Consider the following 15,737-nt stretch of genomic DNA (forward strand, 5'->3'; position numbering starts at 1 on the left):
TGCATTTACAATTTAAAGACATAAATACATCTTCAATTTTGCAAAACATTAGAGTACATTGTCAAGAATTCTTGAATCTGTCTTTTCCTGAATTGTGATCCTAGACAGCCCCCAGTAAATGTAAATTTACTTGTTCTTTGCTAGATTGGCTTTGTTCTAAGTAAGCGCCAATTTTTGTCAAAGTAAAGGAGAAAGGAAGATGAAGCAGAAGACGACAAACTCCAAAGCAGGTTCAAAATATCCTCTAAGCCAATGAAGAGTTTGAGACTGAGTTTGGTTCTTCTGAGTTGTCCTGTACCAACAGTGTGTATCCTTGCAAACCTGACATTACATTTGATTTCAGGCATGAAATTAGGCAAAATAGATGGCTATAATTCTAGGAAATGTTGGAGAAGCTGAAAATTGGGGCAAGTCTGTTCTTGGATGCAGATCTAGGTCCCTTTCCATGTCCATGTCTGAAATATGCTGCTTCACATGTTCCAGCCATACTTGATTTTTCTACTCCCCCAAAACTCAGAAAGCATACTTTCCCTTTGGACCTATGTGTCTGCTCTTCCTTTTCCTCCATCCCACACACAGTTAGAGCTACTCTCAGCACATCTCCCTGTTTCCACTTGATACTTTTAAGATGGATGTTATTTGATTATGCTGCATAATTATATGCATATTGCTTATCTCTCCTACAATATGGTAAGCTCCCTGAGACCAGAACTCTATATAGTTTATCTTCATAGACCAGAACTTTGTATAACCTATAATAAATACTAAATAAACATTTGTTAAATGGATAACGGTTGAAAAGACATCAGTGTGTTGTGGTACTGCTAAGAGAAATACCAGAAAACAGATGGAGGACTTCAGTAAAAACATGGCTCACAGTCAATATACAGCTGGCTGGTATATAATGCTGGCTTCTTAGTGCTGAAGTATATGAGCTTTCATTATTTAGAAATGTATGATACAAATCATTTAACTCTTGTTTCCTAGTGTCATTGAACTACACACAATATTTGAGATTTGATAAGCCATGTTGAGCAAAAAGCCTAGGTTTCATAACAGGACAGCTCATGGGTATTTCTGCCCATGATGACTCTTAGAAAGCTTGATAATCTGGAATCTTCCTTTTGGGAATTTGTCTAGATCAAGAGATCATATGCTTATAGTATGACTAACCCTGAAATCAGATTCAGGTATTTACATGACTCCAACCCCACAGAAACAGAAGATATTAAACCACTTACACAGATCCTAAACCTTGCTTTAATGTTGCAGTCTGTTCACATCTGTCTCAGAGTGTGGCACACCTGTCCTACAGGTGTAAACAAATATAATTACTCCAATCCCAAATATGCCGGGCCTGGTAGCATTTCCACTTGGGAATTATTTCCTGGGATTTCTCAAGAAATTTAAGTTTTTTCCTAAACCTAGAATCCATGAAAATATCATTTGGTAAATGAGGAAAATGGGAAAGTTATTATAATATCAGAATCCCCCTGCAAGAATTAAAGTTAAATCATTAATTAAAAGACATTTCAGTTGGGAATGAATCTACTGACTTCAAATGGAAAACAAAAACAAGAATACTGGCATGCTTCTAGCTGTTGCCATTTAGCAACTGTGTGCTTGTGGGTCTATCAGCTTCTAGTGGTGAGTCATACTTGCATCTAAAATAAATATTAGTCAGTTTATATACATAGATACTTTAAACAAATCTTATGAGTGCTATTCCAAGAAAGAACAAGTTCAGGGAGCAAAATAAGGTTTTTTTTTAATTTGCAATTTTAATATATGAATTTATGTAGCATTGTTAAACTTGCTCAGAAATACAACTGTTATGCTGTTTAAACATTACTTAATATTTGCTAGCATTTTCCAGCTTAACTATCGCCATTGGCTTCTGTGCTTTGTAAATAATATAAAAACTTAACATTTCTCTTTCTTTTCCTTTCTTTATTAATTTTCAAGCAGAGAGAGAGAGGGGAGGAGAGAGAAAGATACTGAAAGAGGGATAGAATCAGTGTAACAGAGATTCTTGCAACTGTAAAGGAGCTCCAGCTGCATGCATTAGCTTTACATGGTTACTTGGAAATAGGACCTTGCCGTCAGGCTTTGCAAGCAAGCATCTTTAGCACTGAGTCATCTCTCCAGCCTATCATTTCTTATTTATTAAAAAATTTGAGCGAGAACAATCAACTCCTACCAAATCAGATATCAAGAGACACAGAGGCTCCCAAGACCTCATCACTGAAGCAGACCTAAAATGAACCCAACATGGCTCAGAGAAATTTGCAGAAGAGGGGGCAGAAAGAATGTCAGAGCCACATGCTGGGTCATGACACACAGAGACATTGTCTCCTACCCATAACTGATGGCTGACCCCACAATGCATGACCCATGTTCCCCAATGAGGAGGGTCCATGTGGAGGGGGGAGGGCAGGGAGGAGGCTAACAATGCTACCAACTTGACTGTACTCACTGAGTACAAAACTAATTTAAAAAATTTGGAGGGTTGGAGAGATGGCTTGGCAGTTAGGTACTTGCCTTTTAAGCCTAAGGACCCCAGTTTAAGGCTTGATTCCCCAGTACGCACGTAAGCCAGATGTACAAGGTGGCGCATGCATCTGGAGTTCATTTGCAGTGGCTGGAGGTCCTAGTGTACCCATTCTCTCTCTCTCTCTGCCTCTTTTTCTCTCTTTGTATCTCTCAAATAAATAAAAATAAAATAAAATAAATTAAAATGTGTTAATAAAAATTGGATATAAATAATAATGAGTACAGTGCAGGGATACTGGAAGTATTTTAAAGATCTTTGATTTGATTTTAACTCAATTCCAACTTCCAGCTATGGGTTTCTTTCCACTGAGCAGATCTCTTAGACAGCTGGGAAGTCACTGGTTACCCACCTAGGGCAGATTCTTAAGGAATTCTTAAAAAGCGACTCTGAATTATAATTTCTTGTTTCTGAATTCCAAAGTTTAACAAACATGAGACATTCGGAAGCGCTAGCCCCTCCTCAGCGCCAAGGTGCCCCATCCCTCCCTCTCCCACTGTCCAATGTGAATCAGCATCATCCCTTTCTGTCAGTTTCCTCATGAAGGTCCCTGGTGAATGGCCAAGTGTCAAGCTTGCTTCCTAATTAGGATATCTCTTTCTTGTTCTAGCTATGGACATCATCCTGAGCTTCAGGTTTTTTGACTGAGGCCTTTGACCCTGTTTAGATCCTTCTAAATCCATCCCTCCCCTTTGCCAGTGGATATTTCTCTCCCTTCATACATGAAGGCCAAGTTGTTACTGGTTCCCAGTTGTGTCACCTGAGGAATCTTGTGCACATAATAATAATAATAATATTGTGATTATTCTGTTTGTTCCTTTCCCTAGGCCCCAGATAGATGCTATCTTCACTCCCCTGCCCTAGTCTGAGTCACAAAAGGCCAACTCTGACAGATGGCCTCAGCTGGGCTCCACTGACATTGGAGTTGAGCACACAGGACAAATCCAACTTACTACTTGTTTCTGTAGACAAAATTTCATTGAAACACAGCCAATGTCCATTTATTATATGCTGTCTAGGGTATTTTGCCATTACATTGGCAGAGTTGAATAATTGTAACACTGAGCTAAAATACTTCCTGGGATAGGTCAATGGGAGGCTCCTGCCTTAGTACAAAGGTCAGGAGTTCTTTGCATCGATGCTCAGCTATGGCAGAGGCAGAAGCAGCATCCCTCCTGGCCTAAACCTCACATACACTACAACACAAATCCCACAAGACTCATGTTTCCAGAGCTGGAGTCTTAGGAATGGGGATGGCTGTTGTTTATCTGTGGGTGACTCATCTCTTTTAATTTTGCTCACAATTTTATTTTTATTTATTTATTTGCAAGGAGAGAGAAAGAGAATGAGAAAGGGTGTGCCATGGCTTCTTGTCACTGCAAATGAACTCCAGACTCATGTTCCATTCTGTGCATCTGGTTTTATGTGGGCACTGGGGGATCAAACCAGACGTCAGGCATTGCAAGCAAGGGCCTTTAACTACTGAGCAATCTCCCCATACTTTCCTGGAAACATTTTTTTTAAATTAATTAATTTATTTATTTGAGAGCGACAGACACAGAGAGAAAGACAGATAGAGGGAGAGAGAGAGAATGGGCACGCCAGGGCTTCCAGCCTCTGCAAACAAACTCCAGACGCGTGAGCCCCCTTGTGCATCTGGCTAACGTGGGATCTGGGGAACTGAGCCTCGAACCCGGGTCCTTAGGCTTCACAGGCAAGCGCTTAACCGCTAAGCCATCTCTCCAGCCCTTTTCCTGGAAACTTTTAACTTGACCTTGTGATGCTTAATTTTAATTGCCACCTTGATTGGATTAAGTAAGGCATTAGTGAGGCACAAATTTTCGTTGGTCTTTCTAGCTAATTCCAGAGGAAATTAACTGAGGAGGTAAAACTTGCCCTGCCTAGGAGAGGAACCATATCATGGGCTGTTATCCTTAATGGAATAATAAGGAGAATGGGAGGAAATGAGCCGAGAGCTGGTATTCCTTTCTCTGCTTCTAGGTTTTGAGTATCCTCAGTGTCTGTTTCCATCTCCCTGGTGCTGGTTGTAAGGCTCTCCATGGAAGCAACACACTGCTCACCTTGCCAGTTATTCTATGGTCTCACCTGGGCCCTAGCTGATTTGCAAGGGGTGGTTCATCTCCTGCCAGGGAGTCAGCTGAATTATCTTGTTTTTAATGTTGTTTATTTGGGAGAGAGAGGCAGGGGGAGAGAGAGAGAAAGAAAGAAAAAGAGAGAGAATGGGTTCACCAGGTTCTCCAGCCACTGCAAATTAACTCCAGACTTGTGTACAACTGTGTGTATCTGGCTTACATGGGTCTTTGGGAATCAGGCCTGGATCCTTTGGCTTTGCATTCAAGCACCTTATCAACTAAGCCATCTTTCCAGCCCTCTTTTCTTGTATTGTTGATAGATTTTGGCTGTCCTTGGTTCTTGCTGCTTTCTGAAAAAGAAAAACAGATTCTCCAATGAAGATTAAGATCAGCATTGGTTAAAGTGGATAAGCATTGTTAATTTGGGGATATTTTGATAGGCATAGGCTCACTTTTGACCAAAAGCTAGTTGGAGTTCTCACTGGAATCCACAATCTTGGTCTCCTAGACTTCTGACTCAATTTACAGTTCCAGCTATGGGTTCTTTTCCATGAAGGAGATATTTTAGGCAGTCAGAAAGCAATTGGCTACCCACCTAGGCTGGGTAACACCATTGTAAAGTGTATAGGCCTTGTCAGACTGGTTGCTTTCATACAGCAGCATCTCTTGCTTGCTCACAATGTTGTTGAACACTTTCCTCCAATAGCTCATGTACCATTTTCCAGTGTTATACAGGCTAACCACCTGGGAAAGGGCTTCCTTCCAGAGTCCAGCTGGATCTCTCAATGTTCTGTGTCAGCAGCATGTGGTGTCTTCAGCAATTGGGTCTTACCTTCTACCTCAGGTAAGTAATCAAGTGTTTTGAAAGAAGCCTGTCTTGTTTTGGGGACCTCATAGCTCTCTCTGATAAACAGCACAATCTGGGTTGTAACCAAATTCTGGTACTGAGAGTTACAAACCAGAGCCAAATATTTTAAAGTTAGGCTTTATCCCACCCTCTCCAAGGCCCTTCTTACCAGATAATTCCCCCATATTCTTATCGAGGGTTATATCTTTTAGTCTACTATCCAAGAGGAAGGTTTCTGTGGTACCAATTAATTTTGAACTTAGTTTTGTGTGTATCTATCACCACCATTTTGTTCCCCTTCCCCACCAGACCCTTCCATCCCTATTATCTGTCCCTCAAGTTGCCTATTAGGTATGCATGATACTTAAGGTGTTTCAGGTTAGGAACCACAGATGAGGGAGAACATATGGTGTTTGTCTTTCTGTGCTTCTGTGAGTTCACTTAGTATGATCTATTCCAAGTCAGTCCATTTTCTTACAAATTTCATTATATCATTTTCTTATTGCTACATAGTAGTCCATTGTATATATGTACCACATCTTCATTATACATTCCTCAGATTATGGGCATCAGGGTTGATTTCAATTTTTAGCGATTTTGAATTGAGGAACTATCAGCATGGTTGAGCAAATATTTTGGCAGTTAAGATTAGAGTCTCAGCTGGGCGTGGTGGTGCACACCTTTAATTCTAGCATTTGGGAGGCAGAGGTAGGAGGATTGCTGTGAATTCAAGGCCACCCTGAGACTCCATAGTGAATTCCAGGTCAGCCTGAGCTAGAGTGAGACCCTACCTCAAAACAACAACAACAACAACAAAAAGATTACAGCCTTTAGGGTAGATTCTCAGTAGAGGTATATCTGGGTCTGCTGGTTAGCTCTATTTTTATCTTTCTCAGGAGTCCCCATATTGATTTCCATAGTGGTTGTACAAGTGTGCATTCCCACAACAGTGAACGATGGTTCCTCTTTCTCCACATCCTCACAACATGTGTTGTCATTTGATTTTTTTTTTTTTAAATGATTGCTGTCCTTGCTGGAGTAAGATGGAATCTCATAGTTTTATTTTTAATTGCATTTCCCTGAAGATTAGGAATGTTGAACATTTTGTTAAGTATGTATTAGCCATTTGTATTTCTTCCTCTAAGAACTCACTATTCAGTTCTCTACTGCAGTTTTTATTGCTTAGTTTTTTGAGTTCTTTATGAATTCTAGATGTTAGACCTCTGTCAGTGGTGTAGCTAGTGAAGATTTTCTCCCATTCTGTGGGTAGCTTATTGGCTCTGTTTGTGGTATGTTTGTCTGTACAAGTTTTTTTTTTTTTTTTGAGGCAGTCCCAATGGACTGGCCATTTTATGTGAGAGCGAGAGCTCGAGAGAGAAAGAGAGAAGGAGGGATTAGCTTGGATGAGCCTCTAGCTACTGCAATCAAACTCTAGACACACACGTCCCTTTGAGCACATGTGTGACCTTGTGTGCTTGCATCACTGTGTATCTGACTTACATAGGACCTGGAGTGTTGAACACATGAGTCCTTAGGCTTCACATTATTGGTCTTATATTGGGGTCTTTAATCCATTTGGAGTTGATTTTTATGCATGGCGAGAGTAGTGTATATAGTTTCAACTTTCTTCATGTGGTTATCCAAATTGTCCAGCACCATTTGTTGAAGATGCTATCTTTTCTCAAGTGTATGTTGTTGGGTCCTTTGTCAAAGATCATGTAGTTGCAGTTAGTTGAAGAGTCAGGTCTGTTCTATTGGACTATATGTCTGTTTTTATGCCAGTACCATGCTGTTTTGTTACTATGGCTTTGTAGTATTGTAGTATTGCTTTAGATATGGTGATATCTACAGAGGTGCTTCTTTTGCTGAGGATGTTTTTGGATATCTGAGGCCTTCTTTCATATATGAATTTTGAGTTTATTTGTTCTATTTCTATAAGGAATGATCCTAGAGTTTTTATTGGTATTGCAACAGCTCATATTGCTTTTGGTAGAATTGAGATTTTCACAATATTAACTCTACCCATCCAGGATCATTGAAGTCCTTCCATCTTCTCCAGTCCTACTAAATTCTTTTTTTGAGTGTTTTTATGTTTTCACTACATAGGTCTTTCACATCCTTATTTTATGTTATTCCAAGGTATTTGCTTTATTGTGTTAATTTTTAAAAAATTCATTATATATGGACATATTTAATATATAAACAACACATGTTGGCATCGTTCCCCTCCTCTTTGTTCCTTTTCTGAAGAGGACTTCATCATTGGGGATATAGGTCAAACCTATGGGGATTGTAGGTCATGCATTATGTGGGGGAGACAATATCTCTGTGTAAAATGTCCCAATTTGTGGCTCTAACAATCTTGCTGCCCCTCTTACACAAAACTCCCTGATCCATGATGGGAACATTTTAAGTCTACTTCAGTGATGGGCACATAGGAGACTCTGGATCTCTGGTTTGATAGGTGTTGAGTGTCCTCAGTATCTATCTGTTTACCCTTGCATTGATATCAGACTCACTAAAAAAGCAGAACTCTTTCTCAGTTCCCCAATTCCTCTGTGGTTTCTTCTGGGGTCAGGGTGGAAAGCACTGGGTCATTTATCTCCCAGATCCAATACCCATCTGAAAAGTGAAGCAGATTCTCCAACAGAAAGTGAAGTCAACACTGGTTAAATGGGATAACCATTATTAACTTAGAGAGAATTTAAAGGGTGCAGACCCTCTTATATACCAAGATTAGTGGCAGCTTAACAATGGAGAGTAAAAACAATCATTATCTGGATATGATTCTGACTTGTTTCCCAGTTCCAGATATGGTTTCCTTTACACTGAGAAGATCTGTTAGCCAATACAAGAGCAGTTCCTTATCCACCATGGCTGCATACCACTACTGCACTTGTGTGAGCATCATACCAGGTTATTTGCTTCTGAGTTGCTTAGATTTTGCATTCCTGGGACAGATGTTGGCCACTTTCCCCTCATAGCTCATGTAGCACCTTCTAGCACTAGATGGAGTAACTGTCTGGGGACTGACTCTCTTTCAGATTCCAACTGGGTCTCTCCATGGTCTGTGCTGACAGTGTATGGTGTCTTCAGCAGTAGGATCTTACTATTAACCTCTGGTTGGTAATCAAGTGCTCTGACAGAATTCTGATTTGTTTGTTTTGGGAGGTCTATTAGGTTTCTCTGAGCAATAGCTCACAGGCCCCAAGCAAGCCAGTCAGAGCACACAGGCTCAGAGTATACCTGCACCTCACCAACCATCAGTGCCCAGGCTCAAAACATCCCAGATCCTCTCCTGTTCCTAGCACACAGGCCCCAAGCTGGCACCTCACCTGGCATGAGTGCACAGTCCCCAAACATGATGACACCACCTGTATTCTTGATTGCATGCAGAATAACTTTTTTTTTTCCAAATTTCTTCTCAGTCAGCATTTGGTCACAGTAGCAAGAAAATTAACTAATACAGACCTAATTTAAATCTTTTCCTTTGAGCTATCTGGGATGATATTTTCCTGGCAGGATCTGGCTATTGCAAATTGACTATATGCTTCACCTTGGCCACTACATGAGAAGACCTCCTAAGCTCTGTATACCAGTCCAGGTCAAGCCAGAGTGCTTTTATTTGCCTGTTGCCTTAGCAAAGCAGTCCTGGCTGCTGAGTTAGTATCCTCCAACAAGATTTCTTTAAGAATAGTTCATCCCCTTCAACTGTGTAGCCACCCTCAAAGTCTTGGCATGCTCTATGCCTGTCTCTTACACACATGACAAAAGTGGCCAATAAGTTCTTTCTACCTTCTTTAAGTAAAACATGATTAGTGTGGGAGAAGCTACTTTAGCATCTCTGCTGGTATCTGGATCAACTGCTTCTTAAAATATGTTCTTTTTTCAACTTACAGTATTAGAACCAAAAATGATTCTAGATTTGGAAAATTGTGGTTGTGATGGGGAAACCATGGCATAAACTTTAAATGTGGCTTTTTATAGTTTTCATTTGATGGGTGATTTCCATCTCTTTTCTTAACCACCCAAATGATCTGTGTCACTGGCATTTCTTTCTCTGATGATTATGGAAGAAACTATTTTTATTTTTGCAGATACAACCTGGTTGGCCCAAAGCTTTTTCAAGTGTAAAGACATAATTTTCACATTTATAATTATGCATGCCTACCAAGGCATTATCTACAGAAAATAGACATCATCAAGGCAGGTTATAAATGCAATGACATTTGAAAATGAGAAATGTCCATGTATGAGAGTCATAGTGCTCCTGACTCCGTTCACATCTTCCTTCTGGCACTCTGATGTATTACCTAAAAACCCATGTACAATAATTAATCAAACAAAACTATTCAAGGAATGTTATATAAAAATTTTGAGGATATAGGTGCTGTATCTACATGATTGGTAGTTATTAGTACATTACTTATGGGTATAATGAAGTATAGTAAATACTAAGTAAACCTTAATAATTAGCACTTAGTTCTTTGTAATTTACAAAGCATTCCTTCATGTATTGCTTCATTAATCCTCATAATCTTGCTAGACAACTACTATTAATTCTAGCTTTACAGCTATAGAAGCTGAGGCTAAACTATCTGTTCAATGTAATCTATCTTGTATGTTTTCAAATTGTTAGTGGTTTAAGGATGGTGTGGAATTAGGGGTTGATTAAAGGGGCCTTCAATAAGTCAAAACCAGAGCTCACTACTTGTTATGGGTTACATGGAGCAGAGAATAAAAGAATAGAGACAAAGATCAAGGCTGACTGGTGGGTAGAGAGATGAGTGTAATCATGAAAGTCTCGTGATACAAGTGAGTTTTTAACTTCTCAGAGGAAACAGACATATCACCTGATATTGGTTGTGACCCTTAATTAATTTAAATGATAACATCATCTGTGCTTGAGCCCAAACATATATTTTATCATCTTTTTCAAAGAAGTCACTTTAGTTAGCATTTTCTCAATCTCTTATGAGTGTTAATTCTTAGTACTGTGTGAAATGACTGACTCTGCCCCTCATTTTCCATGGATGCAAAAACTTTACAGATTTGTTATGTTCAATATGGTCATGACTGGCCATGTGCATACTCTTGAGGTATACAATAAGCAGAAAATGCAGTTTGGAAGATACAGAGAAATAATAGTTTTGTTAACAACTTTGTGTTGAATGCATCTTGAAATAACACTACCTTGAAGATACTGGATTAACTCAAATATTTAAATCAATCCTGAGTCTATTTCTTTTCCTTTTTTAACATTGCTACATGAACATTTAAAATTACATGTGTGGGTCACCTCATATTTCTGTTGGATAGCTTTCCAGGCAAGTACCAGGTTCCTTTTAGCCTTTGCCAAATGATTCTTTCCCTCTAGGCCAGTTTTAACAAGTCAAATCATGTAGATTTCATAATTGGAAGGAAGGCTGCAAGTCATTTGGAAATTAGATGATGAAACAGCAGTGGGATCATAACTCCTGCATGACAATTTGCTTTTCTCAACCTCTTTTATTTTAAATGAAATAGTCTCTGCTCTGTTCTCTCCTCTAATTTGCATCTTATTTTCTTTCTGTCTGAAGTGTCATTTCCTGTGATTGATGAAACCATCTTTGCTAAGTGCAAAAAAAAGGCCACTATGTTATTCAAACTGGATTCACTACAAATATTTTCATACTCTGAACTGGGAAGAATTCGTGTAGCTGCTTAGAAAATATTTTTAAACATTTAAAATGTTTGATTAATTTCAGAACTTGAAGTCAGGATTATGGAAAGAAAAAAGAAATTAATCATTAATTACACTTCCAACAGTGAAAAGAAAATTGAGACACCAAGAGAGCAATGGTCCCTGAGTTGGCTGATTTTTGATTCAAGATTTTAGAGCCATATTGATGGATTTCTATCAAATTAATGAGATTTGCCAGGCATGGTGGCACACGCCTTTAATCCCAGCACTTGGGAGGCAGAGGTAGGAGGATCGCCAAGAGTTCGAGGCCACCCTGAGACTACATAGTTAATTCCAGGTCAGCCTGGACCAGAGTGAGACCCTACCTTGAAAAACAAAAAACAAAACAAAACAAATTAATGAGATTAACATGTAGTATATTTAATTCACTTAGAAAAGAGATGGTTCCATTTTTAAAATAATTTTCACAAGTTCTTAGTTTTCATTTTATAAATACATCTGAGTCAGTAATAGTTGTGCTGGAACGTTATCATAATCACTACTATAAAACAAGGAAGGGACAGTAAACAATATGAAACAAGTTTTTTATCCTTTTAACAGGCAGTTAGGGCCAATTATGTGGCTATATTTGCCCCCATGATGCTCTATTCCTTCTTTGCTTTAATGCCATTTTTATTCTTTTAATTTTCAATAGCTTTGCATCATACAATGTAAATATATGTTTGGTATATTTAATAAAATTTTTAATATTTTATAAAATGTATGCTCAAACTTATTGGGTTTGTATTATTATTTAACGTTACAAATATTAAAGGTTGCTTAAATTTTAAAACATGCATAGATATTTGTAAGTACATTTATCAGATACAGAAAAAATCTTTTTATATTAAGTAAAAACTTTGTATGGACACATCATATGTTGGTACAATTAATTACCTCCTCCTTGCCCGTCTCAGTGGGATTGCTGGTATTCACCATGAAGTAATGGGTTATGAGTTGTGAAAGCAGCAGTCAGTCATTGTGGGAAGGGGCAATGCCTCTAAATATTCTTTCCCATCTTGTGGCTCTGACATTCTTTCTGCCCCCTCTTCCCCAAAATTCCTGAACCTTGATGGGTGTGCTTTAATTCTAATTTAGTGTTGTGCTTTCAGAAGCTTCTGGATTTCTGCTTTGGTGTGTTTTGAGTGGATACAGAACAATTCTAACACTCCAAATTCAGTTGGTTTAAAACCTGTTTTGCAGTTGGGACACTTCCTACCCTTGATCTTTGACAACCTCTGCTTTGGTCTCTAGTCATATAACTTATCCATTTTAGTTTATTGGTATGTGTTGTTTTATTTTTAAAATATATTGTTTACTTATTTATTTGAGAGTGAGAAAGAGGGAGGGGGGAGGAGGGAGAAAATGGGCACACCAGGGCCTCCAGCCACTGCAAACGAACTCCAGATGCATGTGCCCCTTGGCTTACATGGGTCCTGGAGAGTTGAACCAGGATCTTTTGGCTTTGCAGGCAAACACCTTAACTGTTAAGCCATCTCTCCAGGCCCTTCTGTTTTATTTTTAATTCCTAAGTTTATAAAATGATTAATGTGTATATGTTCGTGTATGTATGTGTATGATGGAAGTTTATGGGCATGGATATGGAGGTCAGAGGACAACCTCCAGTGTTTCTTTTTCCTTGTACCTTCTTTTGAGACAGGGCTCTCTTTTTGTGCTGCTGCTGATTGTAAGCTTTTAGATTCTCCTGCATCCATCTCTCATTGCCATAAGTGCTTTGGGATTAGAGAAATGTGTGTCACTTTGCACCCAGCATTATGTGGGCATGGAGCAAACATATTTCATCACTTATCCAACTCACCAGCCCTTAATTTTGCATTAATAGACTGTCATATGTGGGATGGGTAGATAGCTAAATGGACTCAGCACTCCCTACTAAAGCCTGAGTACTTGAGTTTGATTCCCAAATCCCTCATTTATAAAAGAAAAACAAAACAGAAATCATGGTGGGTTTCTATAATCCTAGCATGCATTTTTTTGTGAAATGTATATTTAAAACTTTTGACAAGTAATTACAATTGGGGTTTTATTATAAGGCTTTTATTCATTATTCTTTATTTCAGATATATAAATTTAAATTATTTATCCCAGTCTGTGATATGTCTTTTCATTTATTTTATTGTGTCCTTTATAGAGGAAAAGTTTAAATTTAAAAGGTGTCCACTTTTAAAATTTCTGTCATCATAAGTTGTGGATTTGGTGTCATATCTAGGAAATTTTTGATTAATCTATGATCTCACATGGCAGTATTCTTGTCTTCTAACAGTTTTAGCAAAATCAATATTTACTAAAATTAACTTTAGAAACAATCAACTTTTGGATTTTGGGAGTAGATAGTGTAAGATATAAGGGAAAGATTCATATTTTTTCATATGGACATTTAATTATTTTACCTCTATTTGTTGAAAATTGTCCACTTACTATTGATTTTCCTTCACATTTACGTAAAAAATAATTCAACATGTTCATATAGATCTATTTTGGAACTCATTTTTTTTCTTTGGTCTGTGTATATATTCTTTTTATTGTACTTTTTACAGCTTTATTTAATGAATAATTTCCTTGTAGAGGACATAAGATTTCTACCAATTACATAAGAGCCCATATGTTCGCGCACACATTACCTTGTTAAACAAAGATCCTCTTCTGTATTCTCAAACTCATAAACAGATCTAAAATTGGCAGGATCTATTATTTATTTTTATGATTAGATTTCCCATTTTATCAATTTCTCATTTATGGAAAGAGGTTCTGCATTTCAGAGTGTCTTTAGTATATATATCCTGATTGCAGAAGGACAGAATTGCCCTGCTGTCCATCACATGGTATCCACTTACAGCTGCCAGACATTTTACAGGTACTCTTCTCCTGGGTTCAACACACAGAACACATAATGCACAAGAATGACCCCAATATTGTGAAACTATACTTTGTTCTCTCCTTCAAATAAAAAAATTTTACTTCTTTTTTAAAAAAATATTTTATTTATTTATTTATTTGAAAGTAACAGACAGAGAGAGAAAGACGCAGAAATATATATAGAGAGAGAATGGGCACGCCAGGGCCTCCAGCTACTGCAAAGGAACTTCAGATGCGTGCACCCCCTTGTGCATCGGGCTAACATGGGTCCTGGGGAATTGAGCCTTGAACCAGGGTCCTTAGGCTTCACAGGCAAGCACTTAACCGCTAAATCATCTCTCCAGCCCAAAATTTCTACTTCTTGTCTCTTTGCCATGCCTTCCCCCTTTCTTCAGTTGCCCTCATCTGGATTCCTGCATAAATTTAACATTTCGAGGGCTAAAGGCCCAGCTTCCCACTGAAGGAAAACATCTTCCCAACTATTTTACCCCAGTCACCTATGATCTGACATTCTTTACTCTTTATCAAGCATGTGGCACTGCTTAATACTGTTCATTTAGCTTTTCACAAGTTTTTGAGTTATCCTTGATTAGACTGCAAGCACCTTACAAACAGACTCCTATATTGTTTTCCTTATATTACTCATAGGCCTACATACTAGATGTAAAATACTGGTTTTATGACCCAATGTATGTACGTTTAGTAAACAATAATTGTTATCCAACAAATCTATATTATTTGTAGAAATATGTATATTCTGCTAGCCAATAACTTAAGTGTCAAGTATCAGAACCCATCAGATGATTGTGTGTCCCAGCCAAAGGACTGCAGTTGTTCATTCTGTGAGAACTCAACCTCCATGTCATAAACAAAATTTGGATTATCCCTCTTCTGATTTTTCTCATAAAGTTCATCCATGATACTCTTCCTGTTGGCGAGCTCCTTGTCATGTAGTTTCTTCAGGACCTTCTCAGGAACAGTGGTGGTTTCCAGTCAAATTTGTTCCATCGTTTCTGCCAAGCTCTGTCCTTTAAGTGGCCTCGTAAAACACTGTACTTCTTGAGCTGCTTCAGGGACACCTGTTCCAGTAATGCGTGTGTTGTGGGTTATTCTTTAATTGTTCAGCAGCTCTGGTGCATTCTGAAAACTTGGTAAAGGTCCATACTGGCATGATCCACTGGTGACTCTTCCCCTTGGTTTCATTCTCATAAATTAAGATGAAGCTGGAGGCTGGAATCTAACTCCACATTTCTTGGCAGTGTACATCATTCTCATATATACTTTATGGTAAATCTCAGGAAATACTAACTTTTTCAACAGACACACACTATTTCCCCTTGGGAACATTTCGCCTGAAGCTTCTGTTCTACCCCACTGCCCAACGGTACTCTCGGTACCCTCTAGATCTGCTCACAGATTCTGTTCAGGGGGACCAAGGGGTCCGTCCATCTACTTGTTTCTGGACCAGTGACTGTAAAGACACTGACCTGTGTTCCCCACTGAACCTATATGGGTATGGATTTCCAGACACAAACCCCATCCTTCCTGGAGTTATGCCTCCAAGTCCTTAACCTCGAGGTGTTTGGGAAGTGCATCTCCTAGGGCGGAGGATAGATTAATCAAAAATCACTTGGGCTACGAGCCAGG

General features: G+C 38.6%; 1 pseudogene; it reads right to left on the bottom strand.

Moving 5' to 3' along the window:
* Positions 1–14,876: 14,876 nt before the first annotated feature.
* LOC101603125 lies at positions 14,877–15,359 on the bottom strand (annotated as a pseudogene).
* Positions 15,360–15,737: the final 378 nt, after the last annotated feature.

This window comes from Jaculus jaculus, chromosome X, assembly GCF_020740685.1.
Source record: "Jaculus jaculus isolate mJacJac1 chromosome X, mJacJac1.mat.Y.cur, whole genome shotgun sequence".
Taxonomy (NCBI): Eukaryota; Metazoa; Chordata; class Mammalia; order Rodentia; family Dipodidae; genus Jaculus; species Jaculus jaculus.